The 18,836-nt window shown below is 34.0% G+C and overlaps 1 pseudogene; it reads left to right on the forward strand.

The window, feature by feature from the left end:
* The first annotated feature begins 7,105 nt into the window (after positions 1-7,105).
* LOC139859050 (anaphase-promoting complex subunit 8-like) lies at positions 7,106-9,534 on the forward strand (annotated as a pseudogene).
* Positions 9,535-18,836: the final 9,302 nt, after the last annotated feature.

Here is an 18,836-nt window from a genome sequence, read left to right on the forward strand (position 1 = left end):
AATTTTAATATAAAGATTTACAATTGGACGTACCTATAAATAACCACATACACTCGATCGGACACGATGGGCGGGATATTTATATGTACGAATAATCGTTCATTTAACCGGATACGGGAATGGATTAATAGTCTATGGAATTATTAAAACAGGGGTGAAATTATGTACAAGGACACTTGGCATAATTGATAACAAAGTATTAAAACCTTGGGTTACACGCAGTCGATAACCTGGTGTAATTATTAAACAAAGTATTAAAACCTTGTTACAGTTTAAGTCCCCAATTAGTTGAAATATTTGACTTCGGGTATAAGGAGAATTTGACGAGGACACTCGCACTTTAAATTTATGACCGATGGACTGTTATGGATAAAAACCAGACGGACATATTAAATAATCCAGGACAAAGGACAATTAACCCATGGGCATAAAACTAAAATCAACACGTCAAACATCATGATTACGGAAGTTTAAATAAGCATAATATATTTTATTTCATATTTCCTCGTACTTTTATTTATTGTCATTTTAATTATTGTTATTTATTTTATATTGTTAGTTAAATATCGTCATTTACTTTACGCTTCGCTTAAAATATAAAATCGACAAACCGGTCATTAAACGGTAAAACCCCCTTTTATATATTATTAATATAATATATTTTGTACGAATATAATTGTTTAAAATATAGTGTGAAATAAGCCAGCTCCCTGTGGAACGAACCGGACTTACTAAAAACTACACTACTCTACGATTAGGTACACTGCCTATAGTGTTGTAGCAAGGTTTAGGTATATCCCATTTGTAAATAAATAATTAAAACTTGTCATATTTTGTGTAAAATTGTATCGTATTTAATAGTTTTTCCTAGTAAAATATATAGCTATTTCATATACACCTCGCATAACATCAGTGAGTTCATTTGCTCCCTTTTTACTCATTACATTTTTGGACTGTGAATTCATGCAAAGTTTTAATAACTGTTTTACAATATTTATATGCGTTAGTTTCATATGATCTCTTTTACTCTTTACATTTTTGGGCTAAAAATACATGCGTTGTTTTATAACTGTTTTATTAAATGCCTTTGAAATCTATATTTTTGGACTGAGAAGATGCTTTTATAAATGTTTGACGAGATAGATATAAACAAAACATTTCTCGAATGAATTATTATACAGACAGAAGTTCTGTTGATTATTATTAAATTAGTTGGACGTTATAATTGCCACTAATTGATGTGAATATTTCCCCTTGATTATTATAGCTTGGTAACCTAAGAATTAGGAAACGGGTATGACCCCTAATTCACGCGAATCTTAAAGGTAGCTACCGGGTTTAACACCCCCACCCAGAATGTTCACTAGACGGAAGAGCTAGTGGGCGTGGTGTTTAGTACTTCGAGGTTTATATATTTATTACAGGCTGAAAGTTCTGTTTATTTTGGGGATATTTATGATGCGCATTAAATGTTAAGGTCGGTTACCAAGCAAAGAAAGCAAAGTGAATGTTATATATCGAGAGAATGATTTTTATACACAGGTTATGTGTATGATATTTTGTACACGAGATATGTGTACGGTTATTAAGCATTTTAAAAAATGATTTCGTACACGAGATATGTGTACTGTATTTAAAGGAAATCGCATGTACATTACATATGGGTGTAGGTTTCGGGCTCATTTGTACCTTGCACATTTAAATCTTGTGGTCTATCAAAATCACTGAATTTTATTGTTTGCGATAAACCTATGAACTCACCAACCTTTTGGTTGACACTTTTAAAACATTTTTATTCTCAGGTATGAAAGAAATCTTCCGCTATGCATTTGCTCATTTTAAAGATATTACATGGAGTCGTACATGGCATATTTAAGTCAGTTCATCGCAATGGTACCAGATGTTATTGTATTCGTCCAGGCGGATTTGGACGGGTTATGACAGGTTTACCTATTTCTATAATTTTTTTTTGAAAAACCATTTATGTAATTACTTTAAAAAAAACCATTTTTAAAAAAAATTCCACAAAGTGAAGGATACAATATAGACTTTTATAAAATGGTAAATGGTCAAAATGATTTTATTTCGAAAAGTGTTTAACAAAATGTCCTTAGAAAGATTTGAATATGGACCTAAAAATGAATGGTAGGCCGCGTGCCCATATCGTAACCTATTTGCTTCTTTTTCAAAAAACAAAAACTAATTTTCTAAAAGTTAATAATATTTTCACTCATTATTGTGATAAATCCACTCATATCATGCAATAACTACTTGTACTACGTGTATAGTTAATTATACATGATGAGTTGATTTATCAAACTAGTGAGTGGAAATATTATTGGCCTAATCTATAAATCGTATATTCGAGTGGTAATGTAAAGATCCACATATTTAATTAACAAATCATCTACATTCATATTGATATCTACTATTCATATTTTTAAATCATCCATATCCATTATTAATGTACTGAACCGAAATATATATATGTATGCAGGTTCAAACGAGAACAATAAAAAGAGCCAGAACTACGAGAACTCTTTAATCACATAGTTTATATGCATTTATGTTCAACAAATTGCATATAACTCTTATCTAAAGTTCATATCATTGACAAAGAAATGTTCACAATCACAAATTACATGTTAAATTGTGAATTATATGAAATGTTCGTATGTTACACAAACACATCTGCACATGTGAACGAAAAAAATTATATATTTGATTATTTAGTTAAATGATAAGTTATTTCATAATATTTGTTGTTCAATTTTACTCTTCGTCAACATTTATATGTGATTCAACCTACTCACATGTGAAAATTCTTGTAATTTAATAGTTCTTACAATTTTCGTCATTTTTTTGTTCTCATTTGAACTTTTAACTATATATATATATATATATATATATATATATATATATATATATATATATATATGTCGCACTGTACTAAATCGATGAATAACTTATCTATATACAATATGTTTGTAATGCGATGTCGAGTACCTAAAATGGAAAAAACCAGTACCGTACCTAAAATACTGCATTCAAATTTTTTTATTATATATGTACCGAATGTCTTACCGATTGCAGCGGTACAATACTAGTTCGGTACGGTATGAATAATTGACCAAAAACAATGTTCATCCTTAATAGTCACGACTCAGGAGGACGAGAGTTGTACCGTAATATTTTTCATTCACAAAGCATAAATAAAATCTTTTTAAAATGACTTAGGGCTGTTTACCATTTATTTCATTAAGTCATATATGGATAAAGATGACAGAATGGATATAGAATGACTATATTGAGTAATCTGGAAATAAATAATCCTGTTTACTTATTGTGCTGAATAAATATGCTGAATGATAAAAATGACTATTATACCCCAGACAAAATAATCGAAGTATTAGTTGTTTTAAATGGTAAAACTGATAATGTACATCTCACTGTATATAAATTGTGAAAGTTTATACATCTCTCTAATTCAATAATAGTATATCTCACTGTATATAAATTGTATTTTGGGTGATACACGAGCTTGGTAACACCTGTAACCACTAACCACAAAGAAAATAAATACAAACAAATATATCACATATGAAATGTGCAACATGAAGTCAAGATAGCTGCACAATTATACTTTTTTTTTTTGAAAAGCAACTTTTAATTAATCACTAAAGGCAAAATGCCATAACAAACTCCATGGCTCATAAGGGACGAGCCCTATCAGAACAAATAGAACACCAAAATAACAAGTATGTGCAATGACATTCTCCTACTCCAACCAAGTTAATTAGTCTGTTAAAATCCTAGGGTTATGTCGCCAAGTATCGAAGTCAGTAGTAATCTTCCCTCCCCTTTTGGAGAGCCATAAATGTGATAAAACCTTCATGTTAGCAAGGATATCTTCATTTAAAATTGCTCTTCTTTGCTCTACCGAACCGTTAACCAACTTGTTTCTCCAACTCCAAATTAGCCAAAGTAAAAAATGCCTTGTCGCTAGGTTCAACTCGTTCTTTTCTTTCGATCCCACGTCAAAATTGGCCGAGCTGAGGATGTTTGTAACTCCAACCGGTAATGGGTCAATGATGCGCCACCACCCAAATAAACCTCTCCAAAGAGAGACAATAGCTCAAGTAAAAAGGTGGTCTGAATCTTCGAGACAAAAGCCACAGAATGGACATAAGACCGATTCAATTTGGATACCCCGAGAGGTTAAGTTAGCATGGGTTGCAAGTCGGTTTAAACTTAACCTCCAAATGAAAACATTAACCTTTTTCGGTAGACATGCCATCCATTTTTCCGTAGCTAATTGTAACGACCCGTCAAAATCGCTATTGGCGCGGCACGTTAATCATTGATTCCACAGTGAGGTTTTGACCTCTATATGATACGTTTTGATAAAATATTGCATTCATTAAAATAAGTGACTTTCTAAACATAGAAAGTTATAAACATGTGGGCGAGTGCTTAGGTATAAGCAAAACCCCGAAATACATAAGTCTTTAATTTACAGGTTGACATCACAGTCCAATTATTTATTACACAACGCAGTTTTATTTTGAATGCAATAAACTTTGTACAAAGCATGAGAGACTCCATGCAGGCAACAAGCACATCACAGCGGAAGCATTCTAAGGACCTGAGAATAAAACATGCTAAAAAAGTCAACACGAATGTTGGTGAGTTATAGGTTTAATTGCTCGAGTCATAAACATGTATAAAGATAGACCACAAGATTTCATCAAAAGTTTATCAATAGATTCTACGTAACAGAGCACCCTGGTAACTAAACTTAACGCTATAGTGATAATTACCCCATTCGTTTTAATACACGCAAACCAACGTGTCTTAAACTCAAATAACATACGTCCGTTAAAAGGCTAGCGCTCTAGCTCGGACGGGAATGTCAAGCCCTATGGATCCATATACAATTATTCGCGCCCACCAGTCCATATCCTATGTACTGGCAGCTACTAGTTACCAAAGCAGGGATTTCCGGTTTAACTCAGTGTAGAATTTAGTATGTACTTGTGTCTTATCGCGTTTAAAATAAATTGCATATATTCTCAGCCCAAAAATATTTAAAGTATTTAAAAAGGGAGACTATAAACTCACAGTTCAATATTGAGACTCAATATTGTAGGCAAATTGCGTAGACGTAATGACGGTAGATGACTGTATGGTTGGCCTTGGATTCAAGAACAATACCCCAAACAATACCCAATATTTCCTTAGCTTAAAGCGGTTTGAAACCCGAATTAAAACACCCTCGAATATACTTTATTATTATTAACTTAAATTAAAATTATAATTATAATTATAAATTAAAATTTATATTACATAAGAAAATATATTGTGAAGTATTTCGTCGAACAAACTGGCCTTTTTATAGTACTTTTCGATTTACTGTAGCTCATGCGATCGCATGAGTTTTCAGTGTTTTTGCCATGCGATCGCATGGCCGCCTTTTCTGTTTTTGTTTGCTAGTTCGTCGACATCAAATAGTACTTTACTGTAGCAAATAGTGTTCACTGTAGCAAATAATGTTTTACTGTAGCAAATAGTGTTTACTGTAGCAAATAGTGTTTTACTGTAGCAAATCACTGTAGCAAAGTCGTTTTCACTGTAGCACTGTAGCAAAAACGGTTTCACTGTAGCAAATAGTGTTTTACTGTAGCAAAGTCATTTTTACTGTAGCAATTAATGTTTTACTGTAGGAAAGTCGTTTTTACTTGTACATCTTATAATATATATATATATATATATATATATATATATATATATATATATATATATATATACATACATATATGTATATTTACATAATATTAAATCATAAAGAGAATTGGTTTAAATTAGTCGAAATTTTTCGGGTCATCATACTAATACTGTACTTGTGATGTAGCTTAAGAAAAGTTTGTGTGATCCAACAAAATCTTTCTTGTTACATATATATACAAAGAAATGGGAAAATGAAAACCTATATAAAAAATGCCCAACAGAATACACAACATAATCTTTCTATGTATATACACAACATAATCTTCAAAATTTTGATGATAAGTTTGTTTGATCCAAAACCCTAAAAATAAAAAACTTAAAAACCCCTTAAAATTGTGAAAAAAGATGAATATATAAATTTATTTTTCTTTTAGGACTTTCATCAAACACCTTAAAAGCACAAAATACACATACATCAATCAAGAACATCATCGTGAAAATATAAACAATAATATTCGGCTAATCAAGGAGATAAATGGCAGGTAGTATTGAGAACAACATCGTGAAAATACATAATCTTTGTAAAAAATAAAAATAAAAATAAAACTTACGAGGAAAAATGGTTGTTCAACAACTTGAGTTTTGAAGGATAAGCATAGTAGGTAAAAGAAAGAAGACAAGGGAAAGGGTAGTGTTGAGAAATAATGGAAAAAGAATATATGGAGACAACGGTGATTTTCCTGGTGACCGAATAATGCATCCATTTAGGCTTTTCATTAATTTAAGACTCTCAAAGTAAACACAAAGTGGACTAACTGAAAAAGTCATCCATTCACCTGAGCCTAATAATACATAAGTAAACAGGCCCTTAGTTGCTGGAAATGTATGGTATTTTTGTTATAGTTTACAGTAACGCAAAATGATTATTACACCCTCGCTTGTAATGTGCATTACTTGGTACAAATTAAGGATAAATTAACAACTTTTGGGAAATTAAATGTAAGCGTTAAGGATTATCGTGCAAAAATATAACTTGGTCTAAGATCTAAGATGAAATTAATAGTAAAGTTTAGGGAATAAATATTTTTTACAATGATTTTTACTTGTTGCACCTAAAATTTCTAAAATCCTATTAATGATTAACTTGCATAACTTTTTTAAAACTCTTTATTATAATTTATAGAGAGGTATTTTTACACACTATTTTTTGATTCATGTATACTTTTCTCTCATAAACTTACAATTATGTCCTTAAATTAATATAGGGAGTTAAACTTATATTATTATAATTATAATTATAATTAAGGATAAAATAGTTAATTAGGTGTACATGAAAAAAAAAAAAAAAAAAAAAAAAAAAAAAAAAAAAAAAAAAGTGATGTATAAGGATATAGGAAAAGAAATAAAAGTTTGTGGAATTATCATCTTCCCATTAGTGTAAGTTTTTCAAAATTGCAAATTAAAAATCATCAAAACCGCCAGATCATAGTCGCTTTCGATTACATTTCAAAATTCTACCAAAGAAGCTTGCCGGAACGAGCTCCGAACTGCAATCTCTCAACTTACAGATCGTTGTGTATACTCTTCATCCAAATGGTAAAAAAAACCCTTTTAAACAAAACCCTAATTTTGTTTTTATTTTTTTAAGTTTCAAAATCCCCTAGAAATCGAACTGTATTAATTAATACATTTTCTATACTTATTGTACGTATGAACAGGGCAGCAGAACAATTAGTTGGAGTTGAGCAAGATCCAGCAAAGTATCCACCATCACAAACACGATTACAACGTGACTGTTCAAGCATTCGCCGGCGTTTATATTCTACCGACGAAATTACGTCAGCTCCGGTTGCCGGTACATCCTACGTGTCAACTCCGGTACCGGAGGATGACAATGAAGCTGTGCATTCCGATTTTTATCTGCTTGCGAGATCGTATTTTAGTTGCAGAGAGTATAGAAGATCTGCTCATGTTTTATCCGATCAGACTGGGAAAAAAAAGCTTTGTTTCTGAGGTGTTATGCTCTTTATTTGGTTAGTTTTTTTATCTTTTAAACACAATAGATTTCGTATATGTTTGTTTGTTTGTTTTCTGAGTGTGTATGGTAGTGTTTTATTCATGTCTACCAGGTATTCGATAAAATGCCGATGATGGTATTTGGCTTGGTTTATGCTAAAGTAGTTAGTGTATCTGTGATCTGTCTGTATAGTATTGTTAGAAATTTAACATCCCGTTTGCGTTCTTCAAGTTCGTTTTATTATGCAGTTATCTATATCTATGCATTTCGTAACTGAGCGTTGTGCTTGATATTTGATCACGATACACCTAACCACATCATGTTAGTAAATAATACAATAAACGAGTACTAGATAATTGACTGTGGAAGGTGTCTGCCTTTGTTATCCTTCTGGTAATTGTTCCAATTGAGGGCAAGCATATCGTTTTCTAATTAGAACTTCAGTCTTTATGTACCACAATCGAGACACTAAACAGTCTTAAACTCAACAATCATTGGATGAGAGACTTTTTTCTTGCCAGTATATAATGAGTTACTGTTGCATAACAAATCCTTAGCTATATACGAGAATCTGCAAGCAACTTTTGGTTACAGTAATTACATTAAAGCCCAAATTGCTAAAGCTCAGTACAGTTTACGAATGTTTGAGCAAGTTGAGGCTATATTTGAGGAGCTTCTTAGGATTACCCATATCGTGTTGATGACATGGACATTTATTCTAATGTGTTGTATGCAAAAGAATGCTTATCGGGCGTTAGTTACGTGGCCCACAAAGTTTTCATGACGGATAAGTACAGGCCCGAATCATGTTGTATTATTGGGAACTACTATAGTTTAAAGGGTCTTCATGAAAAGTCAGTTATGTATTTTAGGAGGGCATAGCGAAATGGGTCAATTACATGAGGCTGTGTTTTATTTTATAAGAAAGATTTAGAAAGAATGGAAGATGAAGAACTAGAAGGTCCAAATATGGTTGAAGCTCTTTTGTTTCTTGCGAATTATTGTAGAAGTCATAAAAGAGATGAAGAAGCTGAAGTGTATAGCACTCGTCTTCTTGATTATAATGGCCCTGTAAGTTGCATGCTTATTCCATTTACTTATTACCCATTTTCTCTTATGTTTCTCAGTTTCTTTCTATGAATAGATTAACTAGTGGTAATTTTGACCCATTTATCTTTAATTGGGTCAAATGTGTTGGAAGTCCCCCAAAGATTATTTTGCAGTACTTAAAATAATCTAAAAGTTAATTAGATTAATTTCTTTGAATGATGTAAATATGTATCATATATGTGATACACAGCTTAATTTTATAACAAAAAATTGTTTTTATGGACAAAAAGTGTTGCGGGTCAATGCGACTAGCTAACTGATTCATACATTTTGCCACCTTTAAGAGAAACCGTTCAAAAGGTGAGAACTCTATGAACTTATTCGACAGCTATAATTTGTTGTATCAGGAGAAGGAAACAGCAAAAAGTCTTCTTAAAGCAATTAAGCTTACTCAACCTAGTTTACCTAAAAAGGATGCTGAACACTTTTCTTGATTAGATCTTATAAAGTCTTCCCTTGTACCTGTAATGAGGTATGCATGCTCTTCTTGTATTGTGTATAAATATCTAGCAAATTATCTGACACAAAAGCTGTGTGAGAACTTAAACGTGGCAAGATTTTGGATTCGTGTTAGTCAAGTAGTTTAGTAGTATGATAATAGTCTTGTGTAAACCATACAGTATTAGAGTACTATAAGTGCTTATATTTAGCTGCTAAAAAAAGTGCTTATATTTATATATATTTACCAGATGCATACAACTTATCAAACACACCCGGGTCATCATATTCATTTTTCACTTCAAAGAACATGTCTTTTATGCTTAAATACAAAATCGAAAAGAAACAAGAAACATTACATTACAATACAGAACAAATTAACGGTTTGGACAGAAAAAGCATCAAGTATGATGTTTTTATGCGTCTACATTCTTGCAGTATGTTTAAATCTGTTTGTTGTTGCAAACAAAATACAATGCCCAAAGGTTAATCACTCTGGAATCATTAAGTTTAGCTTAAGCGCTTGTGGTGGATGAAAATAATTGTTTAAGTAGTCGTTTTTTGATCTTCCATCTGCTCGGTGGAAATTCAGCCTTTCGAACTTCGGTCGCTTCTTTTTCATCTCCAAAAATAAGTTCTTTAAGAATTCGTTTTCTGATCTGCCACCTGTTTGCTGGAAGATTGCCAAAAGAACAGGCATTGATCGTCGGGCGGGGCCTAATTGATTGGTTTCCTTGAGTACTCATATCCTGTTTTTTAGTTAACTGTGTGTTTTGTATTGGTATGGAAGTTGTAATGGAAGAGAATGTTTGTATTTGTGTGTGATAAATGTGTGTTTGGTGTGAATTGAATGGAGTGTTTAAATTAATAATATTGTATTTATAGAGGAGGTTAAGTGTGGTGATTACGCGTTTAAAGTGGATAACTTGACGGCGTCTTTGTTAAGTGTCACCTTAGGGAACAAGGCTTTCAAAGACTTGGTCTTAACCTCCTACTTTTACGAGGTTGTCAGTGAACAAACACAATTTAACCCCGAAACTTTCACAATTTGATATACAAAAAATACGAGTTGTAATCTCGTAAATTTAATAATTTGTTTAAAATTCAACGGACTAATTAGAGTGCGACATGTTACGCGACAATTACATGTGATTGAAAAAAATAATTCAAAAATTTTTAAATTTAAAAAAAATATATTTTTTTTCAAAAATTTAGCATGTAATACCCAATCACATGTAATTCTGCATGTTAAATAAATAAATAAAAATTAATTTTTTTTTCAATCACATGTAATTGAATTTGACATGCAGAATTACATGTGATTCAGTTTTACAGTCACATGTAATTGATATGCAGAATTAACATGTGATTTACTGCATGTCAAAGTCAATCACTCACATGTGATTGGAAAAAAAAATTTGGGAAAAAAAATTTGATTTTTTTTTCAATCATATGTGATTGTCGCGTCACATTCGCACTCTGATTAGTCCCTTGAATATCAACTTAAAAGTTAAAAGTTGGATTATTTGAATATTCCTCTCAAATCTATCTATCTATCTATAATATATAATATAGAGAATAAAAAAAAAAGTGAAGTGGCAAGTTTTCTCCGTGTTGAAAGCGGTCAGTTTAATTGGTGATACTTAAGTTAGAACATTCTATTAATAAAACTTAAGATAGTGTTTGTAATATATTCATTAGATATTTACATTTTTTTCTCCTTACAGGAAATCTTAGTGTGTGATCGATATAATATCAAAAACAATCGCAACATAATCTAGTTATGTTGGGTACGTATTAGTAAAAATATTTATCCTTTCTTATATGACTCACTTTTTTTTTTACTACTTCCGTCCCATTACAAGTGTTCACTTACTTTTTGCATACAGTTTTAGAAAATCCCACTAACTCTATTTTCCACCAATCAGAAATCTTCTCTCTCCAGAATAACCTCTTCTTATTGGTTGAAATTCAAAGTGGACATTTGATATGGGACAACCAAAAATAGAAAGGCGGACATTTGAAGTGGGACGTAGGGAGTATTATTTATTAAATTTGATATATCCAATACAATTCTGCATCACTTGTATGTATAATAGCATTGATAGAAGGTGATCCTTCCACTAATATTTTTAGTTATAGATCACTAAATATTTTTTAAAGTGTACAATGTTTCAAAACATATTTACTAAATAGTATTCCGTAACTTAATATAATAGGATTTTGAATCCTACTTTTCTCTTTTGATCAAGCAGCCATAAGGCTAGAAGAATGTTTGTTGCTCCGTAGTTTATAGAACTTTCATATACACGTGTCAACGGCTTATATTACCCAAAAAGTAATGAAAAATACATTTAAATAAAAATATGCGTATATGTGTACTCAAAAGTCAAAGTATAAAAAAAAAACCCAAATAAAAAATAAATAGGCTTTTTTTTTTTTAAACAAAGTTTTAAAATCAATAAATGAAAAGGACAAACAAAGATACAAGCAAAACAAAAGTACTACAAGGCTCGGAAGGAAGCAGAAAACGAACCCTAACACTAAACAAAAAGCAAATATCTAACTAAACTCGAGCCTTGAGCAACCGGATCAATAAAACGATATCGGAACACGAACAAATATAAGAACTAATACAAAAACTCAAGACTTACAATACTACTAAAAATGCAAACCGTTCGCAAATTACCTGACAACCGCTTTACCTTTTCGAGTGTTGATGATTGGCTTAACAACCACTCCGTCAACTTTCAATTGATTAAATTTCTTGCCCGCCCGATTTTCAATCGCATACGAAGAAACCTTTGCCGAATAGCTACCAATCCTAATACCTGACACGGAAGGAGGGAGCCATCATTCTTTCTCAAGACCCTCAAAAAAAGTCAACACTCCGATCCACTCCATCACTACAGACAAACCCGGTCTCGTTGCTACCCGAATCAATACCGACACCATCAATCTGAGCCGAGGACTCACAAACGTCAATCTTTTCTAAAGTATTGCTTTCCGACCCTGTATGTTCGTCCTGGAGCGTATACACATTTTCCACCAAATTATTCTTCGTATTTAAATCTGTAGTATAACTAGTCTCAATAGTAGGAGTATGAGAAGTTGGGCAATATGATCATTGCTAATCTATACAATGATATCTAAATTTTTTATAATTAATATATTCTTAAATATAACAAGTTACAAATGAATAAAATAGGAATCAACGATAAAACAGTCTACTGTACAAACTTTCTACACATACAGGCTATAATTAACCGATTAGACTTGGTAAAACTAATCAACTCATCACTGATCAAGCCACAACCCAATGAGACTATTTACATAATACTACCCGAAATCAAATAAATCTTTACATTGTGGGATAGCAGTTAGGATAAGTCATTATAGTAACATTCATCATTCAACATTATCTTACCAGTTTCAGAAAGTTGAAGTTTCATCTTACCTTTCACCCTTTCAGCTGGTGACTATATACAACACAAACCACAAACATACATTACCCAGAAATGTTATACAACAATCTAAACTGATGATAATAAATTTGCAATGTAAATCTCAAATTCTAGTATCTTCGTTTTCATCATTATAACAACAAAATGCTTGAATCGTGATCACCACCACCACAACAACAACAAGCCCAATCCCATATGCGTGAGGTATGGGGGAGGTGAGGCGTAGACAACCCTTCATCTATCCTAGAAATAAAGAGAAATCATTTCTCCACCCCGAGTGAAACACTCTCAAGAGTAGAGAAAGTCATCCCTCTCTCTGTTCGATGGATAAAGAGATTGCTTCCAAAAGGACCTCCGACCCAAAAAGAAGTTAGAAAAAAATAAATAAATAAATAAATAAAAAGAATAAAGTAGATACATACATGATGAAAAGTAATAAAAATCAATGACGCCATGAAAATGATAGAAGCAAGTTTCCATGGGTTTTAAATCAAGCCTGGAGTTCAATTTAGCCACTAAGCGGCAGTCAAGTGGCCAATAAGTCGACGCTTGATGTTGCCTCCTATAATATATATATATATATATATATATATATATATATATATATATATATATATATATATATATATATATATATATATATATATATATATATATATATATATGGGTACGTACCTTAGGCTGCTGTGCAGGGCTCAAGACATAACGAGAAATGCTACACTAAAAAATCAATAAACATACATGGCCACATACCAACAACCAGACACATACCTAAACATACTTATCTACAGACATAAACCTACATGCATACACTCATACATACCTACATACATACATACATACACCCATACATACATACACCTATCCATACATACATACATACATACATACATACATACATACATAAATCCGTACCTAAACAATACATAGAATATATATACATGGAACATACATGCGTACATAAAAGCATACCCACAAAAACGAATACGCTAACAAACCTACGTCCATAAACATACAAAACATAGAAACAACCTTAAGCATACTTACATACGCAAACATACATACAAAAAACATACAACCATCCATAAACATACAAAGCAACCATATAAGCACACAAATAAAACAACCATAAACATACAAACCAAATAACATCCGTACCTAAACATACATACAACACAACCCTAGACCCTAAACAAGCGTACATACATACAAGTACCTCCATACAAACTCAAACATACCTGCACACACTTACATACCCCATACCCAGACGGGGTCTCGGTTAAATGCAAAGCACGAAATACACGATACATGAATATACATACTTACACGATACATGAAAATACATACTAACACAAACATTCATGCGAACAACATTAAAAGGACGACACGCACACACATTCACCCATACCCACATACCCGCAAGCCCCTACCCGCAAACACCCAAATAAACCAAGGCCTACTCGTCTATTCTAATTCTAGCCCTCCACGCATTCCTATCAGAAGTCATGTCCTCGGTCAATACAAGCTCCTTCAAGTCGAGCTTTATTCTATCCTCCCACCTACGTGTGTGTCTACCCCTTCTCCTTACACCGTCAACTGTAAGTGCCTCGACTCTTCTAACAGGTGCAGTAAGCGGTTGCCTCCTCACATGCCCAAACCATCGAAGCCGTTCTTCTCTTAGATTGTCGATGATGCTTCTAACTTTCAGGTTCTCCCTAAAAACACTATTTGGAATCATATCCAACATCGTTTTACCGCATGTCCACCTAAGCATCCTCATCTCTGCCACCTCCATCCTTCTCTCTTGCGCCTTCATCATTGGCCAACACTCTGATCCGTATAACATGGCATGTCTAATTGCCACCTTGAAAAATTTCCCTTTCAGCTTTAGGGGGATCTTCCTGTCGCATAAGACTCCAGTCGCTGCTCTCCACTTCACCCACCCTACTTTAATACGGTGAGACACGTCTTCATCTATCCTCCTCGATTTGTGGAGCATCGAGCCTAAGTATCTAAACGAGGTTTGTGGATGCAAGATCTGGTCTCCAATGCAGATGTTCACTCCATCATCTTGTTCAACATTGTTTCTATCGAAATCACATCTAAGATATTCCGTCTTTTGTCTACTAATTTGTAGACCATTACCCTCTAAGGCTACCCTCCATTTTTCCACTCTTCTATTAAGTTCCTCCTTAGATTCGGAAACAAGCACAATATCATTGGCGAAAATAAGGCACCAAGGGATACACTCTTGTATCCCTCTAGAGAGCTCATCAAGGATCAAAGCGAAAAGAAAAGGGCTAAGGGCCGATCCCTGATGCAGGCCTACTTCTATTGGGAAAACTTCGGTATTTTCCACCGGCGTTCGAACGCAGGACTTCGCCCCTTCGTACATATCTCTAATAACACTAATATATCTACTCAGGATACTTCTACCTCTAAGGTTCTTCCAAATCAAATTTTGTGGGACGCAATCGTAGGCCTTTTCCAAGTCTAAGAATACCATCTCGAGGTTCTTTTGCTTTTCTCTATACTTCTCCATAAGGTTCCTATTTATATGGATTGCCTCAATCGAAGAGCGCCCTGGCATGTAACCAAATTGGTTTTCCGAAACATTTGTAACACGACGAAGTCTAGCCCCAATCACTCTCTCCCAAAGCTTCATAGTATGACTAAGTAATTTTATGACTCTATAGTTACCGCCGGTTTGAGCATCCCCCTTGTTCTTATAAATGGGGATAGTCTCGCTCCCTCTCCATTCCATAGGCATTTTAGAGCTTCTATACGTTTTGTTAAAAAGGCAAGTCAACCACCAAACACCATTGTCGCCAAGGCACCGCCACGCCTCAATGGGGATCTGGTCCGGTCCCACAGCTTTATTTCTCCCCATTTTTCGTAGTGCCGATCTTACTTCCTCTTGGTTGATCCTCCCACAATCTATGTTGTTCAGGGATTGTTCTATCTCAGATTCTTGCGGGTCTTCGTGGCATTCAGGTCTTCCTCCAGCGAAAAGGGATGAGAAGTACCCTTCCCATCTTTTCCGGATTTCGTCATCCTTTACAAGGGTTTGTCCTGCTTCATTTTTTATTAACTTGATGTTATCTAGGTCTCTGCGCCTTCGCTCCCTAGCTTTGGCTATTATGTAGATATCATTTGCTCCTTCTTTGGAGTCTAGTTTCCTATACAAATCTTCATATGCCTTATCTTTTGCACAAGCTACAGCCTTCTTAGCTTCTCTTTTGGCTTCTTTATATCTCTCTTTAACCCTAGTTCTACCCGCCGGAGTCCCTTCCTGACAAGTGATGAGCTCCCTAAACCTTAGTTGCTTAAGCGCGACTTTACTTTGAACCTCGTCACTAAGCCACCTTGATTCTCTATCCGACCTATGTCCTCTAGAAGTTCCTACTGCCACACCCAAGGCTTCTTTGGCAGCCTCTCTAATGGTGGACGCCAGACAATTCCACATCTGGTCCACATCATCATGAGATACCATATCCACTTCTGCCTCAACTCTCTCTATAACTAAAGTCTTAAAAGTCTCTGCCTTCTCACCGTTCAACTTCTTCCAAAGGATTGTAGGTTGGACGGGCCTTACACTCTTGGTGACCCGTCTTCGGAGAACCAAATCCATGACTAACAATCTGTGCTGGGAGGAGCATGTCAAGTCCGTAAGGGCCTTACAGTCACCACATGTCCTAAGATCCCCTCTACGAAGTAACAAATAGTCAATCTGAGTACTATGACCCCCGCTATGAAAGGTTGCTAGCTGAGCATTCGTCTTTTTGAAGAACGAATTCGCAACAGCCAAATCGTGAGCAAAACAAAATCGAGAATATATAGCCCTTCCTCATTTCTTACTCCGTACCCAAAGCCCCCATGGGCCCCCGGATAACCCTCGACATTCGATCCTGCATGACCATTTAGGTCTCCACCAATAAGTAATCGATGGTTCGGAGGGCACATCATCACAACCTCGTCTAACGATTCCCAGAAGTGTCTCTTTTCAGCTACGCCAAGGCCCGCATGAGGTGCGTAAGCGCTAATGACCGTGTAGGTCACCTCCTGGATTACTAACCTAACCGACATAATCCTATCACACCGTCTGCTCACATTCAAGACATTCTCGTTATGGGGTGGACCAATAATAATTCCAACACCGTTTCTAGCTACTCTCGATCCCGAGAACCACAGCTTGTAGTCCTTGATCTTAACCGCCCCTCGACCCTTCCATCTAGTCTCTTGGACACACAAAATGTCCACTTTACGTTTACGTAACGTCTCCACTAGTTCATAACGTTTGCCGGTCAAAGTACCCACATTCCAACTACCCGATCTAATCCTAACCGGCTTCACTGACCTATGGCCGCTTCTAGATCCTATAAACCTACCCGCCCCCGAGCCCGAAGGACATGATCTCAAGTAACCATGAGAACGACTAGCGTCTATCTTACCCTATGAAACGAAAAACGATTAATAATAAAAACATAAAAAGAAAAAAAAATTGAACAAGGTTAATATATAAGAAAGACAACAAAAATACAAGAGTCGACATCAATCGTTGATTTGTTGGCGACTTAACTGACTTTTAGAGCCTAAATTAAATTCGAGGCAGGATTTAAAACCCATGAAAATTTGATTCTACCATTTTCATGTCGTCTATTATTATTTTTATTTTAGTTTTTTTATTTAAAAAAAAAACTTTTTCCTACTTAAAGACCGGAGGTCCTCTCGGAAGCAATCTCTTTATCCGTCGAATAAAGAGAGGGATGACTTTCTCTACTCTTGATAGTGTTACACTCTGGGTGGAGAAATGACTTATCTTTATTCTCGGATAGGGGAATAATTGTCTACATATCACCTCCCCTACACCACTGATGTGGTATTGGATTTTGTTGTTTTCGCTTGAATCGTGATCATTAACACTAAACACTTCAATTTGAAGAAAATAAAGTTTTATCCTTAAATCAATTTCACTTAATTATCTCTATCTATGTAATATCAACTATTGGTACGATCTGAAACCCTAAACGAAGAAGAGGAATTAAGTTTTTTCTTAAGCTTTTTATGAGTCAATTCAATTTGCACTTGTTTCAGAAAAACGTCAGACGAATTGGAAGGACTCGTAGCTTTTAAGAGTGAGATCGTTGCAGTACGCTGCTGCTTTATCTTCCTCCATTGCTCTGTTGATCTTCTTCTTCAGTTGATAGTCGAGGTTAAAGTAAAGGGTAATGATACAGAAAAAAGATATGGAGTTTTATTGTATAGTCCCTCTACTTTCAATTTATACAAAATTAATCCTTCATGAAACTAAAAAGTTTCGAAAAAACGTGTAAGTTTATGTGATTTACCTATTATGTCCACATAGTACAATTTTTTTTCTTAAAATTAATTCACTGACACTCTGACACGTTCAACGCTTAACTTTGAAGGATTTTTTTTTTTTTGAGTAGTGATAGTGTTTTATGATTCTAGTTTTTCTATAAATTTTTTTTATAGAAGTAGTAAAATTGACATTCGGAATGCCGGTTTTGTCTATGTCATCAGAAACCGGCATTTTTAATGTCGGTTTGCCTATGTGATATTTTTTTAAACCGGCATTAGAAGTGATGGTTTCCAATGATATGGAAAAAACCGACATTTCGAATGACAATTTTCCAGCTTCTATAATTTTTTTCTTAGAAAAGCTAGATTTGTAAAACACTTGTAATAAATCGCTATTAAAAAAAAATTCGTCTTTGAAGGTCTCGTTAGAAGGTTACTTTGTAAGTATTTATCTTAATTAAGTTCATTAGTTTGTACTTTTATCATCTTTAATTTATAATTTATTTGTCTGACTTTGTAGTGTGAGCCTGCGAGTGCAGTCAAAGCCGGAGTCTGTGGTGTGTATACTAGTTAAATTTGTTCTCTCCAAACAATTAAAAAACACATATATACAACATGTAAAATATTGTAAGCAATCAAAAGTGTGTTGAATACTATGTTGATTGTGTTACATAGTCCATGTAAATCCAAGACTAATAAAAATTAGTGTATCTAACACATTAAAAACATCTTTTTGAAAAGAAGAAAATAAAGCAATG

This window comes from Rutidosis leptorrhynchoides, chromosome 7 (assembly GCF_046630445.1).
Source record: "Rutidosis leptorrhynchoides isolate AG116_Rl617_1_P2 chromosome 7, CSIRO_AGI_Rlap_v1, whole genome shotgun sequence".
In the NCBI taxonomy this organism is placed as follows: domain Eukaryota; kingdom Viridiplantae; phylum Streptophyta; class Magnoliopsida; order Asterales; family Asteraceae; genus Rutidosis; species Rutidosis leptorrhynchoides.